Below are 19752 nucleotides of genomic sequence, written 5' to 3'. Positions count from 1 at the left end.
CTCTTTGACCTGTTGCCCTCTGGCAGGCGCTACAGGACCGTATCCGCTAAAACAAACAGACTCAGGGACAGTTTCTTTCCAAGAGCTGTCACAATACTCAACTCAAGTTACTAGTAGGGGTAACTAAGTAGTAGTCTTTTTTGTTGTACATATTTTCTATGCTTACTATTTATTATTTATGTGTGTGCACTTTATGGTGAAGCTTTGAATTTCATTGTACTTGTATAATGACAATAAAGGCTTTCTATTCTGTTCTAACTAAATTGAACTTCCACAACTGGGGAAAAAAAAAAACTGAAATGATTCAGATACTAAAATATCAAGGTGAAAACAAAAAGCCATGAATGGAAATTGAGTTCTGATCTCAAGGTTCTGATCCCAAGGGTTGTACTTGTACTTGTACTTGTGTTCGCGTGGCCATTAGGTGACCGTGGCAACCAGCATCCTGAAGGTGACTCTGTCCTGGGCCTTGCGGATGAGATCGGGCAGTGGGCGGTCCTCGGAGACTTGTTTCAGCCAGGAAAGCCTCGGACGGCTGCGGGGGCGCTTCCAGTCGTTTGGCGGATGGAGGGTGGCCTCGGAGAGGATTGCTTCGGCAGGAATGTCATTGTCAAGGCAAGAGACGTGTCCGAAGAGTTGTAGTCTTCTTCTCTTGATGATGGTCAAGAGCGGAACGGGGTCACCGGCTCTGGCGTATACAGCCTCGTTTGTGACGTGATGAAGCCGCCTGATGCCGAGAATATTGCGAAGGCAGTTGCAGTGAAAAGCGTCCAGTTGTCTTGTTTGTTCATGCGAAAGAGTCCATGTTTCACTCCCGTAGAGGAGAACGGGGAGTACAACTGAATTTAAAGCGATACTTCAACATTTTGGCAAATTGGCCCATTTAGAGCAATTCCCTAGTCATTTAGAACAGTCTACTTACTTTTTTTGTGAGGGCGAGCTGTTGTTTATTCAGCGGTGGGTCTGAGGAGAGCTTCATGGCGGACATAATGGAAGTGGATGGTACATTTGCTTCCCTCGTCAAACTCATCAAATACACAATCCAACAACCCCAAAACACTTCTTCTTGGAGGATGACGAGAGCATCAGAGATGGTGTCAATAAGCTCCGCGAACATAACGACATCCTCTGCATAACAGAGGTCAGTGATGCAGGAATGGCATTTAACTCTAATGTCTGGGCTACGTGCTGAGGCGCTGTTTATCCAGTAATCGACTGCTACGTTGAAGAGGTTTGGGGCAGCGACGCATCCTTGACGAACTCCAGATGTCGTTGTAAAGGGATCGGATAGCGGTCCTATCCCTATCCGATCCCCTATCGCGCCAAGGTTTGAAATCCTAAAAAATGTCCTCTGTCTGACCAACACACTCTTCTCCACCTAGCCTTGTCACCGAGTGTCCTGGAGACATCCAAGGTCTCACCACTGGCATCAGCTGGACTTCGCCATCACCTGGAGATCCTTGCTGAACCAAGTGCTGATCACGCGCAGTTTCCACAGCGCTGACTGTGACACCGACCGTTCCCTGGTTGCCACCAAGGTACGTCTCTGCCCCAGACGTGTCAACCCCAAGCAGAAACCCCAGCCCCGCATCCACACAACTATGATTACAGTGCCCGAACTGCGGGAATGCTATGCTGAAGCCATGAATGAAGCCCTGATGGACCGCCCCGCTGACTCTTCTACTGCAAGGTGGAACCACATCCGCAAGGCCGTGTTTGAGATTGCCATGGGCACCTTTGGGAAGCAGACGGGGAGGAGTGTGGATTGGTTTGAAGCAGGAGCTGCTGAGATGGAACCTGCCATCGCCGTTAAACCTGAAGCCCTAATCGCCCACAAGAATGAGTCCTCTGTGCGAACGCTTAGGCGTGAGCGGACCATGAGGAAATATTGGTGAAACTATTGAGTTTTTGGACGATTAAAGCCGTTAAAGGAGCGGCATTACCGATGCCCCGTCTACTCGACGTATACGGATGTGCGCCGCTCAATTTTGGATCTAAATTTCTCCTGAAGCACTGTTCGGATCAGAAAAGCCTTCTGGGTGAGTATATTATTCTACTTCATTCCATGAACAACGTGAAAACTGTTTAAACCGTACTTATCCTTTAATCTGTCCCTCCTTCAGTACTGAGGTCTCCATCACCTTTGTATTCCGAAGAGAAAATGAACCCAGAGGACCATCATTAGTAGTCTGTTCCTATGATTTCAGCTAGAAAATGTCCAAACCTCTGAAACTGTTTTTTGTAGAAATAGAAATAGAAATATAAAACAAGCACAGAAACAATCACAGCATTTATATTCTCCGACCCACCTCCACTGTGGTATTCTCTCTGAACTCAGAGTAGAGTGAGTGCATCCAGCAGGTGCTGCACTCAGAGAGACACAAGGTTTGTCATAATCAGAGCATGGCAGATTTATTCAAGTGACTGAGCTCTACATTCACTAGGTTTCCACTCACTGCAGAACTTTCTCACTTTTCCTTTCCTGAACTGTCCCAGTGCCTCACAGCTGAAGTGACCACAGTCAGCTCCCGTTTGTCTCTCCATGTCTCCATGGAACTCATGCACTTTTGGAACACATTTCCCTAAAAACAAACCACATCCTCTTCTTTTTTGAAAACTGTGTTGGCTTGTGAGATGAGAAAAAAAGCTGACTAATAGTGACACAATATTACATTATGAAACAAACATGTTTGCACACACTCACACGTTCAGCTTTTGCTCACCAAAATTCTGCAGTTATGAACTTGTCATGATGTAATGACTCCACTTATATTTGTAGTTTTTCATTTGGTAAACACTGCTCATGCCAATTTGGTTTTATAACCATTATTGGTTTATGTTGTTATTTTTTCTCCTCCTGTGGCAGCAGGGAAAACTGTTGTGACACAAAGTCTCTCAGTTATGTAATACTGTCTGTCTTACATGCCAAACAGAATAAAGATCAGGGTTCCAACTGGCTCCAACAACTAAAAAAGTGAAAACATATTGCAAAAAAAAAAAAAAAAAAAAAAAATGCTAATCAAAACCTAATTTGAGAAAAAAAGTGCCTGACTACGATTATCATTTAAAGGGAACAAAGACCATCATCACTGGCAAACCCGAGGAAGCTTTGGAGTTGTTTTCTTTAAATCCTGTATCACCTCGAGCATCTTCGGGTCTATCTGGAGTTTCTCCTTGGGAGATGATGTAGCCAATAAAGTAAACAGTTGATTTATGAAATTCACAGCTCTCAGGCCTTCACATCCAGATGGTTCTTGAGGAGCCGCTCCAGGACCTGGCAGATGTGATGGGTGTGTTCCTCAGAGCTGTGAGAGTCGATCAACACATCGAGGTATACGAAGATGAATCGGTTCATGAAGTTCATGACGTCATTCCTCAGGCCTGGAATACTGCATGGGCGTCAGCGTGCCGCGAAGGCCCAATCCCATTTCTCTTTCTAGCCCTCCCCCTTAGCCCTCCCCCTTGCCCCTACCCCTACCCCTTTGAAACGGAGTGCCAAGGGGTCGGGCCGAAAGTAAACCTCTCCGAATTGGAACACCCCTTCGAAAATCGCGTATGTAAATGAGGAAAGGCGTGAGGCGCAGTTCTTTGGGTTGATTCAGCAACCAAGATGGGTGTCGGTCAGAACACAGGAGGATGAGGAGGTTTGGCTCTTCAGGAGTGTGTTTATTAGTTGATGCCCATGATCACAAATCAGTTTCTGGAAATAACAATAATAAAGGAATCAGCTTCAGTCTCTGTATTTCACTTAACAGGAACATAAATCATTTGCATCTATCATGTGACAGACATCAACACAAATACTTCATTTAATGGCAAATAATACAACTATAGGTGAATTAACACCGCCCGCCTGGAATGTGCGGGTGTATGGAACAAGCACTCCTATAACCCCGTCCGCCTGGAATGCGTGGGTGTAGGAACAAGCGCTCCCACCGGCGCAAACACCGACAATCGGCTTATCAATTAAGGAAATAAACACGGATTAAACTACCGGACGGCACACAGGCACAAATTGGTAGCGGCAGGAATGAACATCTGTCTGTAATAAGAAAGGACGGCACAGCACGGGGAACACACGGATCACAGCTGACAGGGACCAACGCAGGCTGCAGATAAACGGTACTCACTTTGGGTCATTTACTATGGATCCACGCATCAACCAGACACGCACGTCCACAAGGTGAGGCAGGAAAGGTGAAGGTGGTACCGACTCTTAGGCAAAGGATTCAGGTAACTCAAAGAGGGGGATCTGCTAATCCACACGCTCCACGGGACATTAACACGCCACAGCTGACGACCTGTTGTCATTTCCGGCCGCCAGGAACCAACCCGGACACTCCCTAAACCCAGCCTTTTATACAGCGTACGTCATCAGTAGTCGCCGCTGCCAATGACGTATTCAGATGCGACAATTGTTTGCTGAAGAAGAATGTTTTTCTTACATTTTAAAACCTTATTAATTGACAAAATACTGACGTTTATGAACTTCTTTCTTTGTGGACGCCGCCATCTTGCCGATCTTGGAAGGCTTTCTGGGAAATCTGTCTTCCAGTGGTGGCCGGTGGCGAGGGGCGTTTGTTTTGCCCGCCTACACCGTCAGTTGCGGGCGGGGTTCGTTCACTTCCGCATTGGTGGGAGCGATCGTTTCCCACACGCGCATTCCAGGCGGGCCGTGTTGAAGAAACCAGTTTATTGAAAATAATCGTCTATCTGTTGTGTTTGGAATGTGCCTGGAATGCGCGGGTGTGGAAACGATCGCTCTCGCCAATGCGGAAGTGAACTAACCCCGGCCGCCACTGACGGTGTAGGCTGACGAAACAAGCGCTCCTTGCCACCGGTCGCCACTGGATCATACCCCTCCGTTTGAAGTGTGCCTTGGGAGAATATCCTTTTGGCGGGGTGACTGGCCCTCCTTCTTGGCCCTACCCCTACGTCATAATGAAAATTGGGACACTCCTACCCCTCCACATGAACGCGCAAAACAAGGGGTAGGGCCAAGGGGGAGGGCTAAGGGGTGAAATGGGATTCAGCGTAAGTGTCTGAGAGGAGTCCTGAAGGCTGTCTTCCACTCGTCTCCCTCTCGGATGCATTCTAGGTGGCAGGCGTTTGGGAGATCCAGCTTGGAAAAGATGTTGGCTGAGTGGAGACAACAGGTAGCAGTTCCTGACAGCGACATCGTTGAGGTCTTGGAAATTGTATAATTTTCCAGTGAATAAAGAAATAAAAATATTATTATAGTTATTTTTGGGGGACAGATGGCATATTTGTGTTTGATTATTGATTATTTTGTGTTCGCTTATGTAGACAGAGTGTGTGTGTGTTTGAAACTGTGTGAAATATTTACACGTAAGTTTGCTGTGGGGTGGGGAGGCTACTTTGTTGCGCTACCTTTACTATTTTGTCAGAGTTCATTATCGACAGTGGTAAATACAAGTTAAAATTGAAAACAATATTGTTTATGGGAAATATATTGCTTCGTGACCGATACCAGACTGTTGGTTTGTATTTCAGGTTTACAACCTACTAACTCTGTCACTGAGATTATTGATGTGGAATAATGCTTTGTTTTCAAAGTTCTCAGGAACCCAGTGTGAAGGCCGCTCCGTTTTGTCTGAAGTCACTTGGAAACAGCGTCTGCTAGTCTCATGAGATCTAGCTATATGAGATGGCGTGGCCGGAAGTCCTGCCAGACTCGGGTTGGATTCTCCCCGGAGCAACAGCCTTGCTCTCAATCAGCTGATTTGTGTGTGCTTCCTCTGCAATCCTCAATAAATCCTCCTTGTGCAGCGTCAACACCTTGACTCGTCATCTTTGGCTCTGATTCACCAAAAATTCCACAACAATTATTATTTACAAAATCATGAAGTGGTTCGTCTTGCCAGGTGAACCCAAATGTAGACTGGATTGATAAAGTTCAGAGCTCTTTATTGCAACTGGGAACAGAATCAAAACACACACAAAAAACACAGCTTCAAACGTCAAAGGAGACACAACTTTCAATACAAGATATTCAATTCAAACATAAAGTCATTAAAGTGATGTTAATTCCTGAGGTGAGTGATATCGGAGATAAAGTAGGCTGAGATGTCTGGAAATGTAGTGAGAGTTGATAGACAGGACAAAAAATGAAGAAAGTCAATATGCTGTGAGGACAAATGAATGAAGGAGCTTCAACTAGAAGGAGGACAATTTTTCTTTTAAAGGATCTGTAGATTCACACGTTTGCAGTAATTTTCTCAGTCGTTGGTTGATCTGAGCTCCACCTTCATGCGATACGGTCTGGGTGTCAGGGTGATCCCAAAGACAGGAGTGAAGTCTGGTTCTCCTGCGTCTTCAGGCCAGATGAACTTAAACTTCCTCAGCAGAGTGACCAGGATGAGGAAGAGCATCATACGAACCAGACCCTCTCCGAGACACATCCGAGGACCTGAGACGCAGAAGAAAATGGAGAAGAGTCGTCTGATTTGACTCTCTTAGTCATAAATGAAGGTGTTCATGCAGTCGTACCTGCAGAGAAAGGCATGAAGGCCTCCGGTTTGAAGAATTCTCCTTTGTCATTGAGGAAGTTTTCAGGGTTGAATTCATGAGGGAACTTCCACTGGCCTTCCTCATTCAGCACCGAGGTCAAGTTCTGAATGATCGTGGTTCCCTGAAGAGGAAAAAAAAATCCTGAGGGATCTTTTACTTCTGTTTGAACTGTTTCTAAACAGTAAGCCATTACCTTTGGAAGTGAATATCCCATGAGTTCTGTGTTTTTGGTGGTACAGTGAAAAACACTGAGTGGAAAAATGTTGGACATTCTCTGAATTTCATGGATCACAGCCTGAAAACAGAAACTTATTATTAGCTGTTGTGGGACGGAATAAAAAGAGCATGGTACTTTCCCTCTAACAGATTTTTTGTGGATAATCTTGAGTTTTAGTTGACTTTGTGCTGAGCCAGACACATGTTTGACACAGGTGAAATCAGGAGGAGACATATACCTGAACATACGGCATTTTGTGTCTGTCCTCGAAAGTGGCCTGAGCCTTCCCTTCCAGCACCTGATCAATCTCCTGCTGGACTCTTTCTGCAACATAACATTATATTCAAACTTTTAAAGCAGAACTATGCAACTTTTTTTACCTCAATAAATGTTTTTCAGAATCCCTGTGGGGTTAAACAAAGACTTGGAACGGTTATTTGCTGGTCCCTCCACTCCCCCCGGTGTCTGTGTCTTGAAAGCAGCATTTACAACTTTCAGAGGAAGCGGACCCGACTATATCTCGCGAGAACAAACCTGCTTTACGGCACTCATACGGGAGTACAAGTATAAAAGTGCATAAAACAAACATGAAACCCTCGCTAGTGTTAGCAACGCCACCCTTAGGAGCCCACAGAAATAAACTTTGACCATCGTCTGAAAGCAACAATCAAGCAAGCGCAAGAGTCTGAAGAGTCTGCGCTTGGGGAGTTTCTCACAGGAAAAGACGTTTTCACGTGTCTTTGTGTGTAGAGAGCTAAAGAGCTAAAGCTGGCCAGCGTATTTGTTTTGAAGCGCTGATTGGCTGAAGTACGCTGCCAGTCAAAGTCCACAGGGGGAGAGGCGGGATTTTCAGTGAAACAGAGCGTTTTCTCTTCCGGGTTTCAGAATTAGCCCCAGAAAATCTTTTATTTCACACAAAATGACTTTTCCTTAGCGCCAAAAATAAACTATTACCATGTTAATGCCATTTCTAGGGTTTGGACTCGCTAAAAAAGCATGATACAGCCCCTTAAAGTTAGTATTTTGGTGAGAATCTTCTATTCTTCTATCTTATTACAGTTATTAAGAAATATATTGTTGAAGCTGGATTTTCTAACAGAAGAGTTCATATTTAGAAAATTATTTAATATTAGAAAAGGCAGCCTATCTGAATTTGTGTTGCGAGCCCCCCCCCCCTTTTTTTTTTTTTTTTTTTTTGTTTATTTGGTTTTTGAGAATTCAAAATATGGTCACCCTAACTTCATTTCAACTTATTTTTATTCCGGCTTACCAAATAAATTCTGCCCTCCGAATAGGATTAATTTAATTGTGGTTGGATGAGAAGTCTCAGCGTGACACCATTCCTTTACCCCCATTGGTTTTAAAGCGATGCAACGCGCATGCGCATTAGAATTTCCGTCACACACCCGCAAACCGGAGCAGAATGAAGAAGCGAAAATGTCCGTGGAGGCAGAGAAGGAACTTTTCCAACCAAGCACCAGTGAGGAGGGTGCGGGCAAGGAAGACCAACCAACCCTCGTTCATCCCTGGCCTTATCTGGAGGAATTACTATTTGCACCATGACAGCAACTAGTCATCATATCTGCTGCTCCATGAAACACATGTTAATTGTCAGTGGTACACACACAGTTCTGTAATATATCTACTAAAATCAATTCCTTTTCAATGGACATATGAGGTGGAAACAGTTAGCCTATTCTAGTGCATTCCAAATTTTTCAACATTAGTTGTTATAACCTTTTAGAAAATGCATTTTACAATTGCACTTTAGCCATTTTTTGCCCTCACATTACTTTTACTTTTATACTTATAAGTAGTTTTGAAATCAGTACTTTTATACTTTTACTTGAGTAAAAAGCTGGAGTTGATACTTCAACTTCTACAAAAGTCTTTTTGAACATTTTCATCTATACTTCTACTTGAGTTGTGAATGCAAATACTTTTGACATCTCTGCCTACAAACAATAGAAAAAAAGGTTTTCCTTTTTGCTGCTGTGGGATTCAAGTCTGACTGCCTTGGATGATGGTTACTCTGCAGTAAACATTTTTAAAGGTTTATGAAAGGTTTCATGTTCGTCTCAGTCTTGCAGGTGTACCTTGAATGTGTGGATTGTTTGTAAGGTGAAGAAAACTGCTCAGCAGGGTGTTGGAGGTGGTGTCGGTCCCAGCGATGTAAAGATCCTGAGTAATCACAGTCAGCTGCTTGTCACAAAAGAAAGATTCATCGACTCTCTGCAAAAGAGACGACAACCAAACCCAAATCAGACAATGGTTGTGTGATGTTCAAACTGCTGCAGCTAACACACACCTTATCCATTTCATCCAGGTAACAGTCAACAAAGTCTCGAGGCTCTCCAGGGACTCTGGTCTTCTTGTGCTCAGCCACCAAACCCCCAATAAGAGTCTGAATTCTCTGAAAAGCAAGTCATCAGCCATCATGTGGATCGATGTGGGATATAATATGAATTAATATTTCATCTTTAAGAGTGTTCACAGTAACAGGTGATGTGTGTGGTTCAGTTGAATATGAAGCATTACCTCTACATTTCTAAGGCCCTTTTGGAAGGGTAGCGGCAGGTTCCGAATGAAGGGAAAGGAATCGTACAGCTGGTAAAAAGAAAGCAAAGACGAGAATATTAATGATCATATCATGACTTTCTCCCAATGCATGCATGTGCCAAACACAGAAAAGTCATCTAACACTGCAGAAAAAGTTCAAATCCATCATTTTAGCGATCTGCAGCTTAGCATCGCCCATGATTGTTTTGCCTTTAGACTTTGTCCTTTTTTTTTTTTTTTTTAATTCTGTCTGATTTTTTTTCAGCTTAGGCAGCAGTCGAAGCAGAGACGCCCAGACTTCCCTGTCCCCAGATACTTCTTTCAAGAGGATGCCGAGGCGTTCCCAGGCCAGCCGAGAGACATAGTCTCTCCAGCGTGCCCAAGGTCTTCCCCGGGGCCTCCTCCCGATCGGATATGCCCGGAACACCTCCCCAGATACAACCGATACAACAACTGCATCACTGCAGACGCTGCACCGATCCACCTGTCAATCTCATGCTCCATCTTTCCCCCACTCGTAAACAAGACCTCAAGATACTTAAACTCCTCCACTTGGGCCAGGGTCTCTCCACCAACCTGGAGGGGGCAAGCCACCTTCTTCCAGTCAAGGATCATGACCTCGGATTTGGAGGTGCTGATCCTCATCCTTGTAGCTTCACACTCGGCTCCATCGAACCTGGATCTAGGTTCGATGGAGCCAACAGGACTACATCATCTGCAAAAAGCAAAGATGAATTCCTGTGGTCCCCAAACCGGACCCCATCCGGCCCCTGGCTGCACCTAGAAATTCTGTCCCTAAAAATTAATGAACAAAACAAAGGGCAGCCCTGCTGGAGTCCAACATGCACCGGGAAAAGGTCCGAATTACTACCAGCAATGCGGACCAGACTCCTGCTTCGGTTATACAGAGACCGAACGCCCCTTAACAAGGGGCCCCGGACTCCGTATTCCTGAAGCACCCCAACAAGGCACCACGAGGGACACGGTCAAACGCCTTTACCAAGTCTACAAAACGTATGTGAACTGGTTGGGCGAACTCCCACGAACCCTAGCGCACCCTATGGAGGGCATAGAGCTGGTCCAGTGTTCCACAACCAGGACGAAAACCACATTGTTCCCCCTGGATCTGAGGTTCGACTATCGATCGAATCCTCCTCTCCAGTACCCTGGAATAGACTTTCCCAGGGGGGCTGAGGAGTATGATCCCCGAAGGGTTGGAGCACATCCTCTGGTCCCCCTTTTTAAAAAGGGGTACCACCACCCAGTCTGCCAATCCAGAGGCACCGTCCCCGACCACCACGCGATGTTACAGAGACGTGTCAACCAAGTTCCTACACATCTTAGAGACTTAAGGTAATCAAATGAGTCCACCCCCGGTGCCTTGCCACTGAGGAGCTTACCAACCACCTCGGTGACTTCAGCTTGGGTGATGGACGAGTCCACCTCTGAGACCTCAGCCTCTGCTTCCTCCACAAAAGATGTGGCGACAGGATTGAGGAGGTCCTCGACATTTTCCTTCCACCAGCTTATAATATTCCCAATTGAGGTCAACAGCTCCCCACCTCCACTGTAAACAGTGTTGGTGGAGACCTGCTTTCCCCTCCTGAGGCGCCGGACGGTTTGCCAGAATTTCTTCGAGGCCGACCGATAGTCCTCCTCCGTGGCCTCCCCGAACTCCTCCCAGACCTGAGTTTTTGCCTCCACAACCACTCAGGCTGTAGTTTTTCTGGCCTGCTGATACCTGTCAGCTGCTTCACAAGTCCCACGAGCCAACAAGGCTTGATAGGACTCCTTCTTCAGCTTGATGGCTGCCCTTACTTCCGGTGTCCATCACCAGGTTTGGGGGTTACCGTCACAGCAGGCACTGGAGATCTTACGACCACAGCTCCGGGCAGCTGCTTTGATAATGGAGATGAAGAACATGGTCCACTTGGACTCGATGTCCCCAGCCTCTCTTGGGACATGAGAGAAGCTCTCCTAGAGGTGGGAGTGAAAAACCCTGCTGACAATGGCAAATGAGCGCCTGGTGGCCGGGCCTTTGCCCACGGGGCCTGGCCGGGCTCAGCCCAAATGGGCAATGTGTGCCTGATCTCCAGACAGCCTGGACTCTGGAACCCAATCTCTCGAGAAGAGCTGGACTCTTCACTTCTGGCCGAACAGCAGTGCAGACTACTCGGCCTTCTTGGAGTCCCTGGGAGGGGTGCTGGACAGTGCTCTGACTGGGGACTCCATTGTTCTACTGTGGGACTTCAACGCCCACGTGGGCAGTGACAGTGAGACCTGGAGGGGAGGGGTGATTGGGACGCACGGCCTCCTTGATCCGAACCCGAGTGGTGTTCTGTTATTGGACTTCTGTGCTAACACAGTTTGTCCATAACGGACACCATGTTCGAGCACAGGGGTGTCCATAAGTGCACTTGGCACCAGGACACCCTTGGTCGGAGGTCGATCATCGATTGTGTTGTCATGTCAATTGACCTCCGGCCGCATGTTTTGGACACTCGGGTGAAGAGGGGGGGGCAGAGCTGTCAACCGATCACTACCTGGTCAATTTACTTTTTTTTTTTTTTTTACCTAAAACATTGTACCATGTGTGAATTTAATGCTTTCCAAAATATTTCAATTTTGATCTATTTTGATTAGTTGTTAAATAAATTAGGGCTGATTTACTGATTCCTGGTGTGATCAAGATTTGCGTTGTCTGTCCACAGAGCTGGCAGAACATGAGCTCTTGCATCATGTTGTTAATGTGCTGTCAAGCAGTCTGCTGGAACACGGCTGTAGACCCTGCTTTAACTCACCATCGACCATGGGCCATTGATGAGCTTGCCAATTTCACAGAACAATATTAGTATCTCTTTGATGAAGTCGTCGTCATATTCGTAGCGTTTTCCAAACAGAACTTGGCAGATGATATTTGACGCTGCCTTGTGAAACATGTGCTCAGGACTCATGGTTTTACCTGTAAAGATCATTAAAATTGAAGCATGATATGAAGGGGCTTTTATGCAGGAATGGAAAACAGAATTGAATCAAGTGGTGTGAACCATGTTCACGTATCAGATTATTAGTTATGTTTCTATTATTGTCCATAGATGACCTACCAACATTGCTCTCCAGAGTTTTGATGAGGTATTGAATCTCCCCATGAATCCGGTCCTCCATTGAGGTCCTCCCCATCCCGAAGTTTCTCAGAGTCATCAGAGCAAAGCGACGGTGCTCCTTCCAGTTTAACCCATAGTTGGCCAGAATCACTCCTACAACAGAAGAAGAAGAAACAGAACAAACTCTTAGGAAAAAGTTAATCTGTGACATAGCAGAAAAAGAGAACTACATTATTGTTGTCAATCATACTATGACCGGGAATTTGTGAAAACATGCATCCTGATGGGAGCAGAAACCTGTTGAGGAAACACTGTGGCAGACAGGATTCATTGTACAAGCACGTCTTATCAATCCATCCATCCATCCATCCATCCACCACACTGAGGCGGGAAGGCGAGATGGTGGCTGACCCCTCCCACCCTGGCCACCAACTCTTTCAAACTCTCCCCTCTGGAAGGAGGTTCTGGTCCACCAGGACCAGAACCTCACGACACAAGGACAGGTTCTTCCCTGCTGTCACCGCTCTCATGAACAAGGCGTCACCCCCCCCCCCCCCCCCCCCCCCCCCCCATAATCATCACTGTGTATACCTTTAACCTTTGTAATTTTGTAATTATAGTAACTTATGTGATTCTGTAAATCCTCTCCATATTTATTGTTGTAGTTATTGTTATGTTATTTTGTTTCTTAATTCCTTCTATTTATATTTTTTATTTGTGCCTTTTTAAATCTGTTCCTCTTTTATCTATGTTTGCACATCCACCAAAAGAAATTCCTCATGGGCTTCTGTACTTGGCAGTAAACCTGTTTCTGATCCATCCATCCATCCATCCATCCTCCATCTTCTCTCCAGCTTTATCCTGTCCAGGGTTGTCGGCCGCTGGAGTTATTCCCAGGTCGGTATGGGTTCATCCCGAATCCACCCTGGACAAGTGTCCAGTCCACCACAGGACAAACAGTGAGAACGACAACTCACACTCACACCTAGAAGCTATTTAACCTCACATGGATGGTTTTGGAATGTACCTGGAACCCACACACACACACACACACACACACACACACACACACACACACACACACACACACACACACACGGAAAACATGCAAACTCCATGAAGAGAAGACCAGTCAGTTCGTGAACCCATGACATTTTCTGGCACTAATCACCGCCTTATTTCTCGTCAAACTGCATTACTGGACAGCAAAATAAAATATCTAAGCCTTCAAACAAACAAGCAAATAATGGTGAATACATCTGTCATGCTCCAACAAGAGATGTCAAACAAGTATAGAGTTGATAATACATCAACCTCTTTTCAGGGTGATAGCATTGATGAACAGGTCTTGAGGTCGTCCGGCAAATTCCACCCCCTTGGTCACCATGGCCTCCTTCATGACCTTTAACCCATTGATGACAACAGCTGGATTGCGGCCAATGAACAGAGTGTAGACATTTCCATAAGTTCTCCTCAGCTGTGAAGCACAAGAACAAAATCCCAGTTTAGAAGTTTCACAACAACAAAACTCATGACTTTTATCATTAATCATGGAACATCACTTACTGGGATAACAGCTTTTAAAACAAGGCAATGTGGACATGCAGATTTAAATTGGAATAAAGCCAAACCAAAAGCTTCTAATCCATGTACCATTCGTTCAATTGATATTCAATTAAGAATCAAAAAACAAATTATTGAAAAATGAGTCGTTTTTCCCTTTTTTCATTTTTAAAATAAAAACAAATAAATGAAAATTAGTTTGTTTTTCAATATTCCGTTTGTTAAGATAGATCAAATAAAGGAAAGTTGAAATACTGTCCACAAAGCAGGCTTCAATGTGATTTTTAAATGTCTTCGATCTCCGTGACCCGGAAGTTCTATCGTCTGTGTTTTGGTTTTTGCCGGCGGGAAAGTGGGCGGGTCACGTCAACCTGTGGGTCAGTTTAACACACTGCTACAGAAGGATCAGGGCGAATTTTGCCCTGGTCTTCTCCTCCCTGTCGAAGCCGACATTTCCGACTGTCGGGCGTATGAGTTCGGTTCTGATCCTCCTCTGGTGTGCGGTGTGTTCAGAGAGATTTTTTTCGGTCGGAGCCTCTCGGGAGGCGTCTGAAGGGGAGATCATAATGAACATGTTGAATAATTCTGATAGCAAATCCTGTGGTGTGTGGTGCTCTGAGAGGCGCCGATCAGCTCCGCGCCGACCTGTCCACACCCTCGAAATAAAGCTCCCTGATTGGCTGGTGCTGCTGCTTAAAAAAGAAAATCCCCTCCCTGCTGTCAGAGACGGAGACATATGTGAAATATATTCACTATATGACAGTGAAAGAAAAAAGTCAGAACTCCTAAAGTCAGCAGTGCAGAAAGTGAGAGGTTCATCCTCAATAACTGGATCGCTCCTGGATAAACTATTTCCTCCATTCAGACCCAAACTCCGCCCATTGGGGAACCCTGGTCTAAACTTTGAGTTGTGAAAAGTGTAAATTACTCTGGACATCTATGAACTGTGTGTGTGTGTGTGTGTGTGTGTGTGTGTGTGTGTGTTCTCTGTTGGATTTTAGAATCTATAGTAGAAGTGTGTGTGTGTGTGTGTGTGTGTGGGGGGGGGGGGGGTGAAGCGTGCCTACACAGGGCGTCGGAGCAGCACAGCACAGTGCAGAGCGGTGCTCACACGGAACACGGAGCGTCGGGCGCCTATGCCTGCAGCCGGCCCTGATTGCACTAATAATAAAAATAATAATAATTTTAAAAAAAACAGCGCAGGCAGGTAAAACAACACCTATTTTTTTTCCCCTACACACTGAAACACAGACTGGAACAAAGTGTCGGTAACTCTAAACATCAAACAAATGAAGTATAGTTCAAATGACCAGAACCAAACCCTCTTCTAACAAACGGGCTAAAGCATGTTATTTATTTATATCTATAATCTCTGCAGATAAGCTCACATTTTTAGGCTAAACAGTTTCTCACATTATCTGCTCAAATTAAATGAAATAGGCTTAATTTCACTGTGTCGGTCCGTTTCGCAGCGCAACATCCACGCAAAAACAAACACTAAATTAATAGAATTAGCCTTTTAGATAAATAAAAATAATAATATAATAATACCCTAAAATATTACAATTAAACGAAATAAAAGTCAGCATTAAAAATGAGAAGTGAGTAACAGAACCGTCTTTTATTAGCCCAATTATCTGGCTACTGACCCGTTTAAGGTGGAAAGCCATGTTGTTGTGAAGTGATATGAAAGAACACAACTTGCATTTGACTTTTTTTGGATCATCTTTGACTTGGTCTGAAGTTCTGGGTTTTTTTCTACATTTTGAACCTTTTAAAGTTCAGCCAAATCACCACCGAGATGCTGCTCTGTGACGGAGCTCTGCGCAAAATCGGATTGTGCCACTCACCATGGTGGTACATTCACAAACACTAGTTAGATAGAATATTGAATAAAAGTACAAGTTAAGTACATTTTTCCACAGTGTATTTGATATGCTAACATGTATACCAAATAGGCTTTATATCTTGTTTATTTGGAAAAAAACAAGCAATTCTATGTAAAATCAGTCATTCAGCACCCCTATACAGCTGTAATGGAATGGTCCTCGTTTAATAACCACATTTCTTCAATGCTTCGACTGTATGATTGGCAGTGGAATCAGGCCCCTTCGAAGGAATCATCGAATCGTCGACTATCTGAGGACACCCCTAATCTATAGTAAATGTGTTTATATATTTAAATTATGCATGCATGTTTGTTTTGATCTGCTGTGTGACTCTGTGTGTTCATGCAAAAGAAATCACCCAAGACAGTCATAAAGATATAAGATAAAGGTTATTTTGATGGTGAAAGTCAGGGTAAGTGAATTAAAAGCATTTCATATTGAGTAAAGAAATCCAGGGGTCTGGGTTACCCACCTTTGTACAGACTTATGTTTATTTTTTAACTGAATGTTATTTGACTGCATGGTTTATTCAAATGTGAAATATCTTTAATGTAAAAGCTGTTGTGTCTGTTCACTTTTCCAGCAATGAGAGCATGGATCGATCAAGTTTGTCATCAGACACACAATTGCTTTTATTATAACTGCCACACACAGACAAACCCTTCTACATGCAAGGTTGTTTTTTTTTTTTTTTTGGTTTTTTTTTGCATTGCATACAAAAATGATGCCAAATGATGTTAATTTATTTTTAAAGGACCAAGTGTGCAGACACTCAACTTTCATATCAGCAGCATGCTTTTAAATCATAAACATTCAACAGAGCGTGGCTTCTGTGTGAATAACGCACAAGGAAAGATGCGCAGCAAAATTTTCATCGGAAAAATAAAAAAACTGACATTAATACGTAAAATAATACATACCCTTTCAAAATCCTTCAAGGGATTCTCCAGGTTCAGATTTAAAAGGTTTCCCAAAACAGGCAGAGCAAAGGGGCCTGGAGGAAAATTCCTGGGCCGCTGGGTTTTGAGAACTAAAAAGTAAAGGCATACCAATATTAGGACGACTGAGAAAATCATTGTGGTGAAATGAACTGGACGGACTGAACAGGCTACTTGGTGGGTTTGCTGTGAAATAGGAGTTCCAAGTCTCAGCCCTGCCTCCTCCGATCGCACTGTGGATGCCCCGCCCTCCACTTCTGAGCCACGGAGTTGCACTGTGGCCTTGTTTCCCCCTCTCCTCTGCTGCCATCCAGATGGCCCCGCGATCTGGGTCCGGCCCCGCGATCTGGGTCCGGCCCCGCGATCTGGGTCCGGCCCCGGAGGGTGTGAGAAACTCTGCGCTCGCCGGCAGGCCCGCCCCTGGGGGTGGCGCGCCGCACCGGGGGGCCCCCGTGGCGGCTCCTCTCCCTGCTTCTCTGCTTCTCTGACTCCTCCGTGCTGGAGCCGCTCACTGCGGCTGGCTTAAAGTTGTCCGAATTCGTCCGAACAAAATCATAAACGATTGGTATTCGGACAAATAAACGACACACTCGGGCTCTAAACGACCACTTTGTCACCTAATTTAAAAAAAAAAAAATCTCGATAAAGTTATACATTTGAAGAGTTTAGAGTCAAAGTTAAATCAGCTTTAGCAGGTCGATTTCGGCTCAGGGAGGAGTGCAATGCATTGTGGGTTATTATGTAGTATGCTGTAGTGTAAACGCTTTGCATACTGTCTGATGGACTGGGTATGCAGTATGCAGTATGGACAGTATGGGTACGGCAGTATGTAGTAGGCAGTATGCGGTTTCGAACACAGCCGAGGACAGCAGCGGCTGCAGAGCACTGCAGAGCACGCAAAGGAGGAACTGGTCAGTAGAAGAAAAAGCAGTGGCTCAGTAATTTGGAGATGGTTCAGTTTTAAAGTATCAGACGATTGGTAATTTCTGTGCCTGAAATTAAAGTCTAAAGCTTCTGCGTGTCTTTTTGACAGCCTCCCATCAAAACTTTTAAAATCTGTTGTTGATTCCATTGGTCCGTACATCTTGAAGTTGATCAACACTTCACTTAACTCAGGCTGTGTTCCTGAGGTTTTCAAGCATGCTGTTGTTCAACCCCTTTTAAAAAACCACGTCTTGGATCCTGCAGAGCTATCAAACTGTAGGCCAATTTCTAAGCTGCTTTTTCTATCAAAAGTTCTAGAATAAATTGTCTTATCCCAACTTCAGTGTCACTTGGATCTAAACAAAATAGCTGAGAAATTTCAATCTGGTTTTAAATCTCGTCACAGCACTGAAACTGCACTGTTAACATTTTTTAATGATTTACTTTTAACAATGGACTCTGGTCACGCTGCTGTTTTGATGCTTTTAGATCTCACTGCAGTATTTGATACTGTGGATCATGAGATTTTATTATCATGTCTAGACTCTCTAGTTGGTATCAAAGACACTGCGTTAAAATGGTTCAGGTCATATCTTTCCGGGAGACATTTTTCTGTGAATATTGGATCCTTTTTATCATCCAAAGCATGCCTTAAATGTGGAGTACCCCAGGGCTCCATATTAGGCCCAACTTTGTTTTCTTTATATATGTTGCCTCTTGGCTCAATTTTCAGAAAATATCAGGTTTCCTTTCATTGCTTTGCGGATGATATTCAGATATATATACCACTCACGTCCAAAGCCTCGCTCCAGTCCTCACAAAATTGTATAAATGAAGTTAAAGTTTGGCTGAAATCCAATTTTCTGAACCTAAATGAGAATAAAACTGAGGTAATTGTGTTTGGAAAACCTGACCCGACAGTTACATTTGATGTTACTCAAAGCTCTTGCGTGAAAAATCTTGGTGTCATGATTGACAGCTCTTTTAAATTAGACAGGCAAATCAGTTCAGTGGTTAAAGCAAGTTTCTTTCAGCTGCGTCTGATTGCAAAAGTAAAATCTTACATACCCTCGGACCAGCTGGAAAAATCATTTCACACGCTAATCACGACACGTCTAGACTATTGTAATTCATTGTGCTATGGTCTAGACGCTTCTTCCATTCGTCGCTTACAGCTGGTCCAGAATGCAGCTGCTCGCCTCCTGACAGGGAAAAGGTGCTTTGATCACATCACTCCTGTGCTGAAATCACTTCATTGGCTCCCTGTGTCTTCTGGAGTTCATTTTAAGATTTTATTGTATGTGTTTAAATGTTTGAATGGTCTGGCTCCTGAATATTTGTCAGAAGTTTTGTGTTTTGTGACGCTCCTGTGAGAGTTAGTTAGTTAGTTAGTTAGTTAGTTAGTGAGTTAGTTACTTAGTTAGTTAGTTAATTCATTTATTGTCCACAGTGTGGAGATTTGTCTTTGGTCTCAAAAGAAAAAAACGACAAGCAGAACAACTCAACTTCCCAGAGGAAGTGCAACCTTGTCGTTGGTTGGGAAGCTTGCGTGCCTCAGTGACCCCAAGAGCTATGCCGGTGGGAGATTCGTCTCCTGGTAGGGTCACCCATGCCGGACTGGTCGACGGGCAGAGGCCAGACTAAGAGCACTTCACCCGGGTAGATGGAACTCGGTAGCCCAGTCAGGCAATCCATCTAGGAGAGGGACAACTCCGATTAAGAAACCCAGTCCTTCCGGGAAGGTTGGGCGTGGGGTCAGCACCCTCACCTCGGAAAAAAATCTTTTGCTACAGAAGCATTCACAACAGCCCAAGAAACTCCAGTTCTGGGAGAGGAAGGTCCTGCTCCTACAGGAAATATGACGCGCAGGGGCCAAAGCCGAAAGGACGCTTCAGTGCCGACAACCCTTCTATCGACCAAGAAGACCACTACCATCGCTACATGGAATGTCAGGACCATGTACGAAGCAGGGAAGGCAGCACAAGTGTCAGCAGAGATGCGCCGATATAACATCGCCCTGCTAGGAC

General features: G+C 44.7%; 1 pseudogene; it reads right to left on the bottom strand.

Annotated features, from left to right (window-relative positions):
• Window positions 1-420: 420 nt before the first annotated feature.
• On the bottom strand, window positions 421-16939 carry LOC115392363 (cytochrome P450 2B4-like; annotated as a pseudogene).
• Window positions 16940-19752: the final 2813 nt, after the last annotated feature.

This window comes from Salarias fasciatus, chromosome 7 (genome assembly GCF_902148845.1).
Source record: "Salarias fasciatus chromosome 7, fSalaFa1.1, whole genome shotgun sequence".
NCBI lineage: Eukaryota > Metazoa > Chordata > Actinopteri > Blenniiformes > Blenniidae > Salarias > Salarias fasciatus.
Note: the sequence above shows the minus strand (reverse complement) of the source record. Positions and strands in the feature narration are given on the sequence as shown.